At 50.4% G+C, this 14,360-nt stretch overlaps 1 long non-coding RNA gene across 1 annotated transcript in view; it reads right to left on the bottom strand.

The window, feature by feature from the left end:
- The window catches only part of LOC117196060 (uncharacterized), a 31,166-nt gene that overhangs the window by 15,267 nt on the left and 1,539 nt on the right, over positions 1-14,360 (bottom strand). Inside the window, exon 2 of the long non-coding RNA XR_004476051.2 lies at positions 7,807-7,937. This is a non-coding gene — a long non-coding RNA (uncharacterized LOC117196060). The remainder of the gene's footprint in view (positions 1-7,806; positions 7,938-14,360) is intronic.

Below are 14,360 nucleotides of genomic sequence, written 5' to 3'. Positions count from 1 at the left end.
TTCCTGGACTGGAAATCTGGGCTGAGGCTCTGTTCCTGGCCTCTTGCTGTCTCCTCTCAGAGCTCTCCCATGATCTTCAGAACCCCCTGGTAGCTCCTCTCTGCTTTGACACTCACCTCCTCAGAATTCCCCTGGATGACAGGCCTGACCCCCGCCCACAGACTCCGCCTCAGCAAGGCTCCCCACCTCCACCCCCAGAAGCAGTCCCAGCCAGGCTCAGGGTGCAGGGGCTTTGTGGACAACCCCTCGCCGCCCACCCCCGACCTGCCCTCTCTCCTCTGCTCCCTCCTGAGCTGGCTTTAATTCTTTTCATCTTTCCTCTGAAATCACTCCTCTCGCCCCGTATTCAGCTGTCTGGGTTCCAACTTCCTGATTTCCAGGGGGAGATTAAACAGCTTTCTCCATCTAAAGGCACTTTGGATGCCTGGGCCACCCCATGGGCTGGCCAGACCTCTCTCTGGCGAGGGGCCTGCTCTCACTCTTCTGAGCCCTGGCCCACCCTGAGTCCTAGGCCTTCCACAAGGAACTTCCCATGCCCCTAGCCTGCCCTGGCCCCCAGAGATTCCAGCCCTCCCATCGCTTCCCCTTCACACAGAGGCCCCTCAGCTTCTCCAGCCAGGCCCAGAGCCCAGAGTCCACAACCTCCTCTATCACCAGCTTTTGGAAAAGGAGAGGTGGGGGTAGGGACGGGGCAGTGCTCAGGGTCTGGAATCTGCAGAGAGAGCCCTCACTCTGCTTACCCACCCCTCCCTTTCTCCTCTGGCTTCTCTGTTCTTCCCACCCACTCTTGCCCTTTTTCTGAGAACATGGACATCCGTGGTCTCCCCTAGCTGACAAAGGGCTGACTGACCAGCTTTCAACTCCCTGAGAGTGTGTCCCCTACCCTGTTCGTCTTCTGGAGCCACCTCAGGGTCTGGTGCTCAGCTGAGCCCTGGCTTGAGACAGAGCACAACGGGGTTAGGGGCACGGCTGAGTGGGAGGGGCTGCTGGAGAGGAGGACAGAAAGAGGGTCCAAGGGAAAGTAAAATGGAGTTGTGAATTACGTACCATTTGAGCCTGCCTGATATGTAGCTAGGGCATAGCGGTGAAGCTTAGATCTGACTTTTCAGCAAGGAAGAAATAGTTGCCTAGAAAGGAATCCCTGAGACGGAAAGAGGGAAAGGAGACATTCCATGGGAAGCATCCAGGGACGCCACCTGGTCAGAGCTTCAGTTTTCTTCTGAAATGATCTGGGGCCTTGGGACCCTCGCTTCCTAAGGCCTGAGATGCCAGGAGGACTCTTGGGTCCATATTGGTCTGTGGGCTTCAGAGAGTCCACAAATTCCCTGACATCATATGAAAAGTCTCGTGGGCATGAACAGTACCATGAGGGGAGAACCTCCACGGCCTTAATCATGTCCTCAAAAGGGTATCTCACCCCCAAGAAGTTAACAACCACTGGATTAGAGGTTAACACGAAGGTGATACTTGAAGCCGGACAGAGTGACACAAAAGACAGGGCCAGCGTGGAGCTAGATGACCTCTGGCTGAACCAAGCGGAGAGTCAGGCCCAGGCAGTAACGTGAGTCTCAGGAGCTGACCTGCACTTCTAGATCTGTGTGTAGGGGCAGGGAGGGGTTCCAGAGATGACCCAGGTGCCTGGAGACCCCATCTTAAAGCAGATCTCTGCCAGGTGAAATCCTACGGCTCACATGACACCTTCGCTGGACTCAGCTGTTTGCAGGCTTTATCTGCTGGGAACTGGCAAGTACTAGCTAGTGAGATGGTACAGGTGACCCAAAGAGTCCTAGGTCTCCATGGGAGCACCAGTGAAAAGTGCACAGAAGCATCTGAGCCCATAAGTTTCACAATGTGTACCAAGTTCATCTGTCTCAGAGTAAAACTAGAGTCCACCCTTCAAGGGGCTGTGTGTGTATCCAGCACCAAGTCAGAAGAATCAGAAAAAGAGAGGGGAAGGGCATCAATGCCAAGGAGACAATTTGGAGGTAACAACAGTTGTTTAGCAAAAACGTCCATTAGCCCAACCCCACGCTAGCCGGACTACGCACTAACCGAGCTGCTGGACCTCTCTGGGTCACGGGTCCCTCTTCTGTGAAATGATGAGGTTGGGCTGGAGGGTCTCTGAGGGTACCTTCAGTGCCGCCACCTCAGGTTTTAAGAAATGCCTCCTCTGTCCCCTCCCTGGAAGTCTCATTGGGGGGAGCTGGAGATTATCCAAAAGCCAAGGGAGTTTTCCCACCCTGCCCCTACCTGCTCTCCAAGATCACCCACCCAGGGCCTACGCATGGCGCCCTCCTCCCACAGTGTCACTTTCCCTACAAAAGAGGCTGCGGGAAAAAGAGGGGGTCCCTCTTTGGTTTTTATTTCCTTGCCTGCTTGCCTTCTTGCTCAGATCGAGTGCATTTGGAGGACAGGAAGTGGGGAGGCTGGCTGGGACAGGTGAGCAAGGAACATCCTGGACCTGGGGTGTCAGCTGCTCTCCAGCCGGAAGGTGGGGGTGGCAGGCTGTGAACTCTCCCTGGGCCCTGGGAGGACAGACACACTGCCAGTGCCGCACTAGACAACCCCTCAAGCTCCCTTTCTAGAGCCTCATAGCTCTAGAATGCTTTCTTCTACCCAAGGCATGTCTGTGTGGTTTGTAAGTGTGTGTCTATAGCTGCGTGTGTAAACATAGCTAGACGGATACGAATCAGGCTTTATGAGGTGGTGGCACTGCTTCTGCCTGTGGCAGCCAAGCCGCTGCCAGGGCTTCCAAGAGGGCAGCTCCCCTGTCTCTCCCCACAGGTCTCCCCCATCACATCCGCCTGTGACTCCTTTTCCCCCGACTCCCCAGCATCAAGCTGTCATTGCCAACTCCTCCCTCATTTTTCCTCCCCACAGCCAGGCTGTTGCTATATCCTCACTTCTTCCTCCACAGCAACTCTGAGATCTGTTTCTTTCTTGGTGTCCGCCCCCTCCATCAGCATCCCCCTCTTGTGTCCCCGACTCTCCTGCTTGATGTTTTTTTTTTTTTTGCTTCTCACCCTCTCTGACTTTGTGCTTTGCCTGTGCTTTGTCCATCTGTCTATCCCTCTCCGTCCATGCTTGTTTTGTGTGCAGCCCTGTCTCCCCTGTCTGAATCCCTGCCTGCCTCTCTCTCAGTTGGCCTCGTACCCTCTGGTTGGTTGTGTGTGTTTGTCTCTTTACCTCTCCACTCTGTCTCTCAACAAGTCACAGCCAGAAACTCCTTGGGAAGCAGTGTCTTGAGCCGCCTTCTTCTTTCTAACCTCACTGTCAAGTTGACTCCTTACCTGGCCTGGCCTCTGAGCAGAGCAGAGGCAACACAGTGCAGGGACGGACCTCCTCGGCCTGCGAGAGCCAGTGGGCCATGGGAAGAGCAGCTGGGCTGGAGGAGCCAGTGATGCAGCCCTGCCTGTTACTAAAACAAGTGGCAGGCCTGGCTCATTTGCATGTCGGGTCTCTTTTACATAAATCTGCATGTCAAGCTGGAGGCCCGGGAGCCAGGTAATGCAAAATGATGCAAAATAAATTAATCAGTGTGCCCTTCTGCAGGTGCAAGCCAGCCCTATCTTCCAACTGACAGAGCAAACCCAGAAGGGCTCGTGTCCTTACAGGGTAGGGGGAAGGGTGGGGGGGCAGGAGCAGGGCGCTGGCCTGGAGCTGGCAAGCAGGCGCTCCAGCTCAGGCTGTGGAAGGCTCAAGGGGCAGCTTGCCCTCTAGCCTGGCTCCACGGTGGCCCTGAGAGACAGGATGGGCCCCCATGGCTGGAGAGAGCTGTGAAGCCCGTCAGCCTGGACCACAGCCTCATCCAGGCTCTGGAGACTCAGACTCCGGGGCTGGGAGAGGGGGGATTTAGGGATCTCCTCATCCAGTGGGGAAACTGAGGTACAGGGAGTAGGGGAGGGACCTTTCCAAGGTTACCCAGCTCTCTATGGCAGGGCCCAGCACAGAAGTCTGGCATTTGGGAGCACTGCCCCTGTGCTAACCTCCTTGGGGTGCTCTAATCACCTTGGGGTGCCCTCCAGAGCTCCCTGACCCAGACCTGGGTCCTATTCCCCCTCCAGGAAAAGGCGGCGTGGGAAAGAGATAGTAGCCATTCTCCCTCTACAATCTCTAGCCTCTGCAAAGTGTGACTTCTCGGCTCCCCTCTGGATTGGGAAGTGGTTCCTGAAGCCCCAAGGCTTCTGAGAGGCACCTTCATGTGAGAGGGGAATGGGGAGGAGGGTCCCCAGCATCAGACCCTGCCCCAGGCCCAGCTCTGTTTCCCCTCTGACAGGCAAAGCCAAACTAGCTGTGGGACCCCAAACACTCCCAAAGATCTCACACCCTCTCCAAACACAACTCACAGTTTGTTTAAAGGGACCCACAGCAAATCACGTCTGTGCCAACTAGGACTGCTCTAGTTCTCCTCTGCTGCAGGAAGCTGGCCAACCCAGCTCCATCCCGCTCCGGAGAGTGCAGGCTAACGGTGGGGGTGGCGCCTCAGGGGACAGGGCACCCGGTGGTTAGGAACAATGAGCCACATCTCTGCTTGGGTGGTCGTGTTACCACTTACCAGCTGTGTGACCCAGGGCAAGACACCTGGCCTCTCTGACCCGAGCTCTCTCATCTACAAAATATGGGTGGTGAGCATTCTGAGCATTCCTACCCAGCGGGGTTACTGTGAGGCTTAAATGAGACAAAGCCCGCACAGCACCCGGCACAGGGCCTGGCACAGAGGAAGCATCTATAAATGGTAGCCATTATTATTACTCTTGCAAATATGGGTATCACAACCAGGCCAGCCTAGGTCAGAAGAAGGGGATGGGAAGCAGAAATAAGTCCAGGTGGGGTCTCTTTCCCACTGCCCTTTCTCCTCCCATCACCTTCTTCTGTCCCCTGCCCTCCAATCTAGTCTCCACATTTGCACCAGAGGGGAAGTACTAAGACACACATATCGTCATGCCACTTCCTTGCTTTAACTCCTTTCTGGCTCCCTATTGCTCTTAGGATAAAGCCCACGCTCCTTGACATGGTCTTACAAGACCTTTTGTAATCTGGCTCCTGCTTATCTCTGAGCCTCATCTCTCAGCCTCTTGTAACCTAAGCTTCGGGACCACAGTGACTCAGACACACATGTTGGCGCTCACCTCCAGGCGTCTGCATGGGCTGCTTCCAGACCCCAGCTACTCACCTCCTCTATAGTTAGCTTAGAATTTGCTTCCTCCAGAACACTCCCCCACTCCTGGCTGAGGATGGATGGAAAAGGGCTTACAGAGATCCTCGTCCCAGGAGATTTTTCTGAGAGGTCCCAGAAGTAGGCATGTCTAAGATCACCTAGTCCAGCTTCTCCTTTGGCAGAAGAGAAACTCGGGCCCCAGAGGGAGGAGGCTTCCTCCAGGTTCCCCCCACCCCCTCTCCACACTAGCACAAGAGGAAACCAGTGACCCCTCCTCTGACACCAAGCATGACCTCTCATTCTAATTCCTTTGCATTTAATCATTTAATCACCTCTCCCAGGGATAATGAATTCCAAGCCCCAGGAGAGCCCATAAGGCTGTGTGTATTTTGGGGCCAGGGCTGTTTTAGAGCACCCCTCAACCATTCCCATGGTGTCACTATCTCCTCTTCCCTCTTTATCAGATTCTGGCCTGCCTCCTCTGCCAGGTGAGCAGAGCTTGTGACCAGGGGACAGAGGGGCAAAGGGGGCTTGCTGGGGAGCTGTCAATTCAAAGGGTAGCCAAGTGAGAACAGGTCAAGGCCACCACTGGAGCGTGGAAAGCAAACAGGTTCTGGAATCAGGAAACCTGAGTTCAAGTCCCACTTGCTAGCCGTGTGAAAGGGCAATTAGTTAACCTCTCTGTACCTCAGTCTCTTCAACTGTAAAATGGGGGTAACAATAGCTCTCTCACCAGGCTGTCGTGAGGGTCAAGTGAGGTGACATATGGGAAAGTACCTCCTAAACAGTTCAACACTCAACATGCCTTCTTCTTAACGAGCCAAACGAACGAGCGCAGGAAGGTTCTGACCAGGAGCCAGGCTCCCATGCCCAGAGTTGACTGCTAACTCAGCCCCCTGCTCCTGCCCCCATTCTGTACCTAATCTATTATGGACTGAAAGGTGTTGGCCTTATAAGTATGTGTTCCTCATGGCCAGACTTTCCTGAGTGTTATCAGCCTGGCTGATAAGATAATCTTGCCCTGTAGGGCAAGCTCCGGCACCTGGCGTTCTGCATTGCAGGTGACCTCACAGACTTAACTTTTTAATACCTAGCAAGTCAAGACAGAGGCTCTCAGCTTACAGGCTGGAAGGGGAGGGGCCGGCTAAGGGGGCCTCCGAAATTAATTCTCTTTGTTCCTGAGTCTGATGTCTGGAATTGACCGAAGACTCCAAGTTAACACCTTTCATGCCAGATGGTGACTGGGTCTCTACTGGCTCCACTGAGCTCAGAACCAAAATGGTTTCGAAAAGACTTGAAGTGAGCGCCCTTCTCCTTTAGTTAAGTGCAAAATCTCCATATCTATTTCAGCCTTTGAAAAGTGAAACCCGGGAAGGCAGCTTCCCCAGGCAGAGAAGAGAGGTGTGCAGAATTAATAATCCATCTCGATTTTTCCTGTGTAATTTAATAAGTTGACCAAGCTTATCAGGGGGGACCTGGGCTGCCTTTAGCCACTGTGCGAGCCGGGCTCACGCTGTTGCCTCACTTTTCCACATTAGAGCGGTTGACCAGCCAGGTGAGGTGAGTCAGGGTTAAGGTGAAGAGCTGGGACCCATCTCACCTTGTTTGGGCATCCGTTACCATTTGGCGACACATCCCTCCTCACTCAAACGTTCTAGCCGGGTCCTCAGAGTCCTAGATGTAAGCCTGAACCACATCTGCCCTCCTGGGCTCTGAGCCTTGGGCCCCACGAGGCCCCCGCTGCCTCCCACCTCTCCCAGCCTCAGGGCGGATGCACCTGAGCAAGGTATTGTGACTGGCTGGTATTTAAAGAAGAAGGAGGAGGGAGGAGGGGAAGGGGAGGGGCTTTTCTGGGACGGCCCCAGCCCTGTACCTCCCAGAAGAAAGGCAACTGCCTGGACTAGCTGCATCCGACCCCCAGCAGACCCTTCTCCCCACCCTCCCTTCCACCCCATTTCTCTCCCTCCTCTGCTGGCCAGAGGGCCACCCCAGGGCTGCTTCTCCAGAATCCCTGGAAAGAATGCCTTGGAACCCAGTGTGGGAAGCACTACTCTGGACGGTCATCTCGTTTTGGAGCTGCCACTCGTCTCCACAAGAAGCACTCGGGAGGGGGAGGACACCCGTATAGAATATTTTTCCAAATAAGCAGGAGGGGATTCAGAGATCAATGAGTCCATCCCCTCTCTTCCACAGATGGATAGACTGAGGCTCAAGGAGGGAAAGTGGTCTGTCCAATGAGCTCTCACCACTGAGGCAGGGCCAGTGGGCCTTCGCTGGGGTCTTGCTAGTGGGGGGCATGTATCACAGTCTAGGGGCTCTGGAGTCAGAGGGACCTGAGTTCAAATTTCGACTCAACTGTGAGACTTGGCCACATCATTTGTAGAATGGGATAACAGTAACCACCTCCCAGGGTCTATAAATGAGATAACAGATGTTACAGGCCCGATATGTATTACTCTACAACTTAAGCTCCTTGAAGGCAGGGGTTGGTTTCATTTACTGCTGTATCCTCAGAGCCTAAAACATGCCCTGCCCGGAGTAGCACTGAGTAAATGCATGTTGAATGAATGAATGCAGCATATGGTTCTTATTATCACTCTTATCCCCACTATTATTGCCCAGAGTATTTTCTTGTTCACTTCAGTCACCTTTTCTTTTCTTCTCCTGGACTCCTTTCTCTGTTTGCTCCTTGTACCGGTGTGTACAGGGTCACTCCTGCGCACACGCACCTTCACACCTGCACGTCCCCAGGCTGTGCTGTCTCTCTGCCTCTTCTAACCTGCAGGGGGAGAGGGAGAACCGTGAGGCTGAATCCAAACCCTCGCTTTCCTACCCAACCCACCCCCCACTCAGTGTTCAAATTGCTGCTCCCCTTCATATATCTGAAATCTTGGCCACCCTCCTCTAAGATACTTAGTGCTGCTTAATAAGTCAGGGGTGGTGAAAAAAAAAAAAAATCCCACCAGTATTTTTTCCTTTCCAAGGAAGGCTGCCCACTCGTTTTTGTTTTGTCTGATTCAAAACTGACTGATGCAATTCCCTTCTGCTCTGACAAATAGGGACCCTCAGCAAAGAAGGAAACAGAGCCAAAGTGAAAAGAGAAAGGGTCAGAGGCTTTCTGGAGATTTATGAAGCTCCCATTCGAGCACAGGCAGCTGCACAGTGCTCTCCTAGGTTCAGGCCTTGAGTTTCAGGAAAACAGAAAGACTCTGAGACGCGCCTTCATTTGAGTCATTTGGGTGGAGTTGATGTTTTTATCTTTGTTATCATCCTATTTCCCTCTCCTCTGAGCTGAGAGCTGTGCTCTCAGTGGGAATGCCTGCTTTCTTCTGCCTTTGGGGTCCAGGACACTGGGGCAAAATACCAAGAGGTGATCCTTCCATTCTTCTCAAATCCCATCTCACTCCTTTTATCCCACTCCTGAGTTTAGAGTTTTAATTCATTTCGAATCTGTGATCGTCTTGAGAGGAAAACGTGTAGGAAATCGATAGACTAGACTAGATTGTAATATGACATAAATAACTCAACCCTACAAATTAACACAGGCCCACAAGCCTACACCTGAAAGAATCAGACCACAAGCAAATAAAAATTTGCCTAATAATAGAAAATAATCATAGTAAGTAAGCCCTATGGCCTTTAATTGGATTGGCGTGACTGAAAGATAAATTGTGAGTGAAATACTCAATCCAGACCAACTCTGTAGGGGTTGGTTTGTTTATGTACTCCCTTAATGTATATGACTTAAAAAACAGATTCCATTTACTTTCATCTTCTTTTTAGTGACTTAACTGAACAAGGGTCTCAGTTACTAAAGTAATGGAAATGTTGGCTCTGTACAGATAAGTGGTTTCCATCCTTTTGAGGGGGGCCGTCCCCGTTTGTCTGAGCTCCGCTCTTACTGGGCAGAGGGCCCGATGCTGCGTGAGTGTCCAACCCCCTGCAACCTGGCCAAGCAGGGAGCCCAGGTGGGGTTGTCCACCTAGTGGGGCTCCAATGAGCTGAGGCAGGTAACAGGAGTGTCTCTTGCATTGATTACAGGCCCTTTGAGTGGAAAGGAGGTACCTCCTGAGTTGAGAGTGGGCCTTGTGCATCAAGTCCAGTAGACGGACAAATCAGGTCTGTTATAGACTGGAGGTTCGTGTAAGCCGAAATGTGATGGTATCAGGAGGTGGGGTCTTTAGGACGTGATTGGGTCACAAGGATGGAGCCTCATGAGTGGGATTCGTGCCCTTCTAAAAGAGACCCAGAGGAAAAAAAAAAAAAGAGACCCAGAGGGCTCTCTCACCCCTTCTGCCAGGTGGGGACACAGTAAGACAATGATGGTCTATGAATTAGGAAACGGGATTTCACCAGATGCCGAATCAGTTGGCACTTTGATCTTGGACTTTCCAGCCTCCAGAAGTATGAGAAATAAATGTTTGCTGTTGAAGCCACACAGTCTATGGTATTTTTGTTATAGCAGCCTGAATGGACTAAGCAGTGCATTGTGGAAGCAAGAAAGAGTCTGAGGTGGGCATCAGGGCTGGAGTGTGGAGCAGGGAGGCATAGGGCTGAGGACGTTCTTGCCTAGTCTGGGCCCTTAGCCCCAAGAAGCATGCCTCTGCCTTGGCCACCGAAGACACATGAAAAACCCTGGCTGCCCATCAGTTCAGCGTCTACTGCTCTGTCTGCCCCAGACATTGGCTCCCACTTGGTCCCAGTTCAGCTTTACTGGCTTGTCCTGAGTGGACTCGGCAACCTGGTTCCATTTCTCCTTCATAACTGTCTTGGAAGTCCCATAAGTCTCAGTCACCAATAATTACCCCCCAGGCACCAAAATCGACCTCCTCCCTGCATCTGCATCCAACTCAGGTGTCTGGGCCACCACAGCGCACCACACTCCTGAGGGGGGCGGGGCGCAGCATGTGGAGAAGAGGTGGGAACTAGAGAATGCTGTGTCAATATGGGCAAGGAGAAGAACAATTTGGGTGAACATTAGAAAGAGCTAAAAATATACTCCTGTGGTGCGGGGTGTGAGTGGGCTGGGGAGCAAGACTGCGACATTAAATTGATTTCCAACACCCTTTGGCATAATCAGAGACCCCCCTTCTGTGAACCCCAATGAGGTGGCCTCAGTTTGATTCTTTTGGCTTTTAGGTGTGACCTCTAAGGAATGACAGAAGAGAATGGCTGTTCAAGCTGAGAAAAATTTATTCAAACTCCAGGCAGGGTGCTAAAGCTCTTTTTTTTTTTGTTTTGTTAGCTCTGTCTTTGCTCCAAGAATGTCTTCTTTTTTACTTCTGGAGCTCTTAATGCTTACAGCAACCTCCTGGCTTTTTGTGGTCTGGGAGTCCTGTTTGTCTCCTCACAGTGGTCCTTGCTTCTATTTCACAACATCCTCCCTTTCAACGCTCAGTACTGGTCGGCAGAGGGTATATAGGAAACAATCAGATCTATGAACCAAGCTATCAATATTTGCCTTCTTGCCTCATCATGGGTCACAGGCTCTGATGCAGCAATGATGCTGGATGAGTCTTTACCCAATTACCCAGATACTCACACTCCCAGAAAGTGTACAACACTAGTCACCCCTATTGATCCAAAACCAAAATGTATTTTTGGAATCACTCTAGCTTTACCTCATCTTCCTCCACAAACCTAACCTTGGAAATTTTCCTAGTTGGCTTAAAAAAAGTTAATGACCGCCTGAGTGGGAACACAGATAGCATATTTATCAAAATTTCAGATGATACAAAATCAGGTAGGGAATCACTAAATGGGTAAAAGAGTAAGGTTCCAAGTCAACCTTGATAGGTTGGACGAGGAACTGAATTTAACAAGATGAAATTTACTACCCTTGGGCTCAAAACAAAACCAAACAAAAACCCAGCATAGCAGTACAATTTCAGAATTTGGAAGATGGAGCTAAAAGAGTCACACGTTGGTTGCAAGATCAGTATGAGTCAAGGGTATAATGTGACTCTCAAAGCACCTAAGGCGAGTTTAGGCTGCATCACTGGAAGGGTAGAGTGCAAAAGAAAGAGATGGAGGAAGTGGTCCTGCTCTTCTCAGAGCTCCTGGACCACACCTGACGTGTGTTTCCTTCTGACACCACTCTACGATGAACACTGACAAACGATTATGCATCTGAGGGGTGGAAACAGGAAGACAGAGAATCTGGAAATTATAACTAATGAGGACCACATAAGAACTAAGGAAGTTTAACCCCAAAGAGGAAAAAAGATTTAAGGGGGCATGAAAGCTGTTTTCAAGTACTTTAAGGCCTATCTCCTATACAAAAGGGAGACATCTTTTTTTTTTTCTTCCCCAGTTCCAGAAGACTAAGGTAGCTTCATAAGAATAAGTTACAGGGAGCTAAATTTCAGTCCAGCCCGAGGAAGAACTTCCTTTTTTAAAAAAATATTTATTTATTTATTTGGTTGCACCAGGTCTTAGTTGCGGCAGGTGGGCTCCTTTAGTTGCGGCTCAAGAGTTCCCTAGTTGCGGCTCACCAGCTCCTTGGTTGCGGCATGTGAACTCTTAGTTGCAGCATGCATGTGGGATCTAGTTCCCTGACCAGGGATTGAACCCGGGCCCCCTGCATTAGGAGCGCAGAGTCTTAATCACTGCGCCACCAGGGAATTCCCAGTACTTTCTTTTGTAACAGTGAGAACTGTGCAAACCTAGAAAGATCTGCCTAATGAGGTAATGAGTTCCTTGTCACTAGAGATATTCAGGCAAAAGCTTGAGGATCACATATGAGGGATGTTGCAGAGAGAATTCTTGTATTCATCAGAGGATTAGATCAGATGACCTTTAAGGATGCTTTCAACTCACAGATATTCTGATTTTCAGGATTGCTATTATAATTTATTATACTATTACTTATATGAAAATATCTAATTCCCTTTGGTAAAGTAATAAAGGTGCTGAATTTTAGAAATATTTCCCTGTTCTTTTCACACTCAGTTTCAATTTCAGATAAAGAGCACAGTGGAGACAACTGCCTAGGTTCAAACCTGGCTCTGTTACTTATTAGCTGTGTGACCTTGGGCAAGTCACTTAACCTCTCTGGGCCTCAATTTCCTCATCTATGAAATAGGAATAATAATAGTACCTGCTTCATAGGGATGTTATGAGGATTAAATAAATTAGTATTTGAGAAGAACTCTGAACACTGCCAGCATATAGTAAGTATTATAAATGTGTTTGTTAAATTAAAAATAATGTAAAATAGCTGAAAATAAAGAATAGGAATGGTCACAAATCTAACAAATGGTCAAGGATGTCCTCCTCCTTTACCAACTCATCACTACCAACTCATCACTACCAACTCATCTTGGCTGTAAAATAGCCAAGAACCCAGAGGAGGCAAAAAAAAAAAAAAAAAAAAGAATGCAAAAATCACCCAGGCTCCCTAAGCTCTCAAGGGGGAAGCAAAAGCTTCCTGCTATTGGTTTACCATAACCTCTGAAAAGGGTTATGTGTTTAATGACACCAGCTTATCCCTACCCACCCCCCCCCGCCCCCACCCCTCCTCTCTCTTCTTGGAGTTGCTAGGAGGCCAGGGGTGTGCTGCATTGTAATAAAGCAGTGTCGGGGGAGGGCGGGGGCCAGAGCATGTTAGATATATAGGGCCTGTCCACGGGAGCTTAATATCCTCTTACTGGAATAACTATTGTCCCAGCTTCTCAACAAATACCAACCATCATTAATAAAAGGACTAATAAAAGCATTTATTGAGCTCAGGCAATAGCCTCTCTTTTTCTAGCTCCAGGGCCTTGGCAGACGGCAGCTGCTGAGGATAAGGGCTGGAAAAGTAAGACTCCCACTGCAACCCAGAGATCAGTCCCTGCCCCAGCCCCGATCCAGTACCCTCCCCAAGGGCTGGGCAGCCAGAGCAGTGGGAGACTGGGGCATCACTGAGGCATCCGACCCCAGGGTGCTTTTTAATCATAAATAAGAAAAGATTGTCTTCTTATGATGTTTTTTCAAGAAGTTAAAGCACTTCCCCTTGCAAGATGATTATTTCCATTTTACTGAGGGGAAAATGAAGACACAGAGGGATTTAGGGGCTCACTCAGCCATATGATGTCTGGCATCCTTGGCAGAACTAAGCCTAGAATCCAGTGTTCCTGACTCCCAAATCCAGGACCATTTTGGAATTTTCAAAAGGGCGAGGCTATATCTATCTCTGTCCAGCCTCTGATAGGGGATCAGTGAACGCTGTGATCATCATGATTGCTTCTCTAAATTATTATAGTTGTTATTATAATAACTAGTGGGTAGAGTTGAGTGGGTGGTAGATACCAGATAATTACGACCCCAGAATTAAAGTGTTGAATCTTTACTTTTCCACAGCTGCTCAGAGATGAAAATGAAAGCTGGCTTCCAGGGAACCCTGGGAAGAGCCCTAATCTTGAGATAGAGTGAATCCAGGAGGGGAAGGCAATAGAGAAAGGCCAGAAAAGGCCTAGGAAGCCAGCCTTGGAGATCCTGGGATTCCTGACTGTGGATGGCATAGCTGCACAGGAAGCTGTGAAGGCACAGTCAATCTACCACAGTCAATCCACCAGGTTCAGATCCTGGCTCTGCCACTCCTTTGTTGTGTGACCATGAAAAAGTTACCTAACCTGTCTGAACTTCAGGTTCCTCATCTGTACAATGGAGCTAATAATCATCCCTGCCCCCTAAGGCTGCTGTAAGTAAGGATTAGAGGAAAGGCTGTGAGAACTCAAAAAAAAAAAAAAAACCTGAGCCTAGAGCTTGCCAGCAAGGAGGACCAATAATTGTGGGCCTGCGTGACTCTCCTGACATCAGGATGACATTGGGAAACAAAGTCTTTTTCTCAGGACTACCCGGGTTCAGCAGAGAATAACTTTGGCCTCAGTTTCCCCCCATTTAAGACAGGACAACAAAATCTCTGCCCTCAGCAACTCCCTGCCCCTGAGGGTTGTTAGATAGATGGAGGAGAGATACGATCCTGGGAGGAAAGGTGGGCATTAATAACAGCACCCTGGGGCTTCCCTGGTGGCGCAGTGGTTGAGGGTCCGCCTGCCGATGCAGGGGACACGGGTTTGTGCCCTGGTCCGGGAAGATCCCACGTGCCGCGGAGCGGCTGGGCCCGTGAGTCGTGGCCGCTGAGCCTGCGCGTCCGGAGCCTGTGCTCCGCAACGCGAGAGGCCACAACAGTGAGAGGCCCGTGTACAGCAAAAATTAT

Source organism: Orcinus orca, chromosome 5, assembly GCF_937001465.1.
Source record: "Orcinus orca chromosome 5, mOrcOrc1.1, whole genome shotgun sequence".
Taxonomy (NCBI): Eukaryota; Metazoa; Chordata; class Mammalia; order Artiodactyla; family Delphinidae; genus Orcinus; species Orcinus orca.
This window is presented reverse-complemented; position numbering and strand designations above follow the sequence as displayed.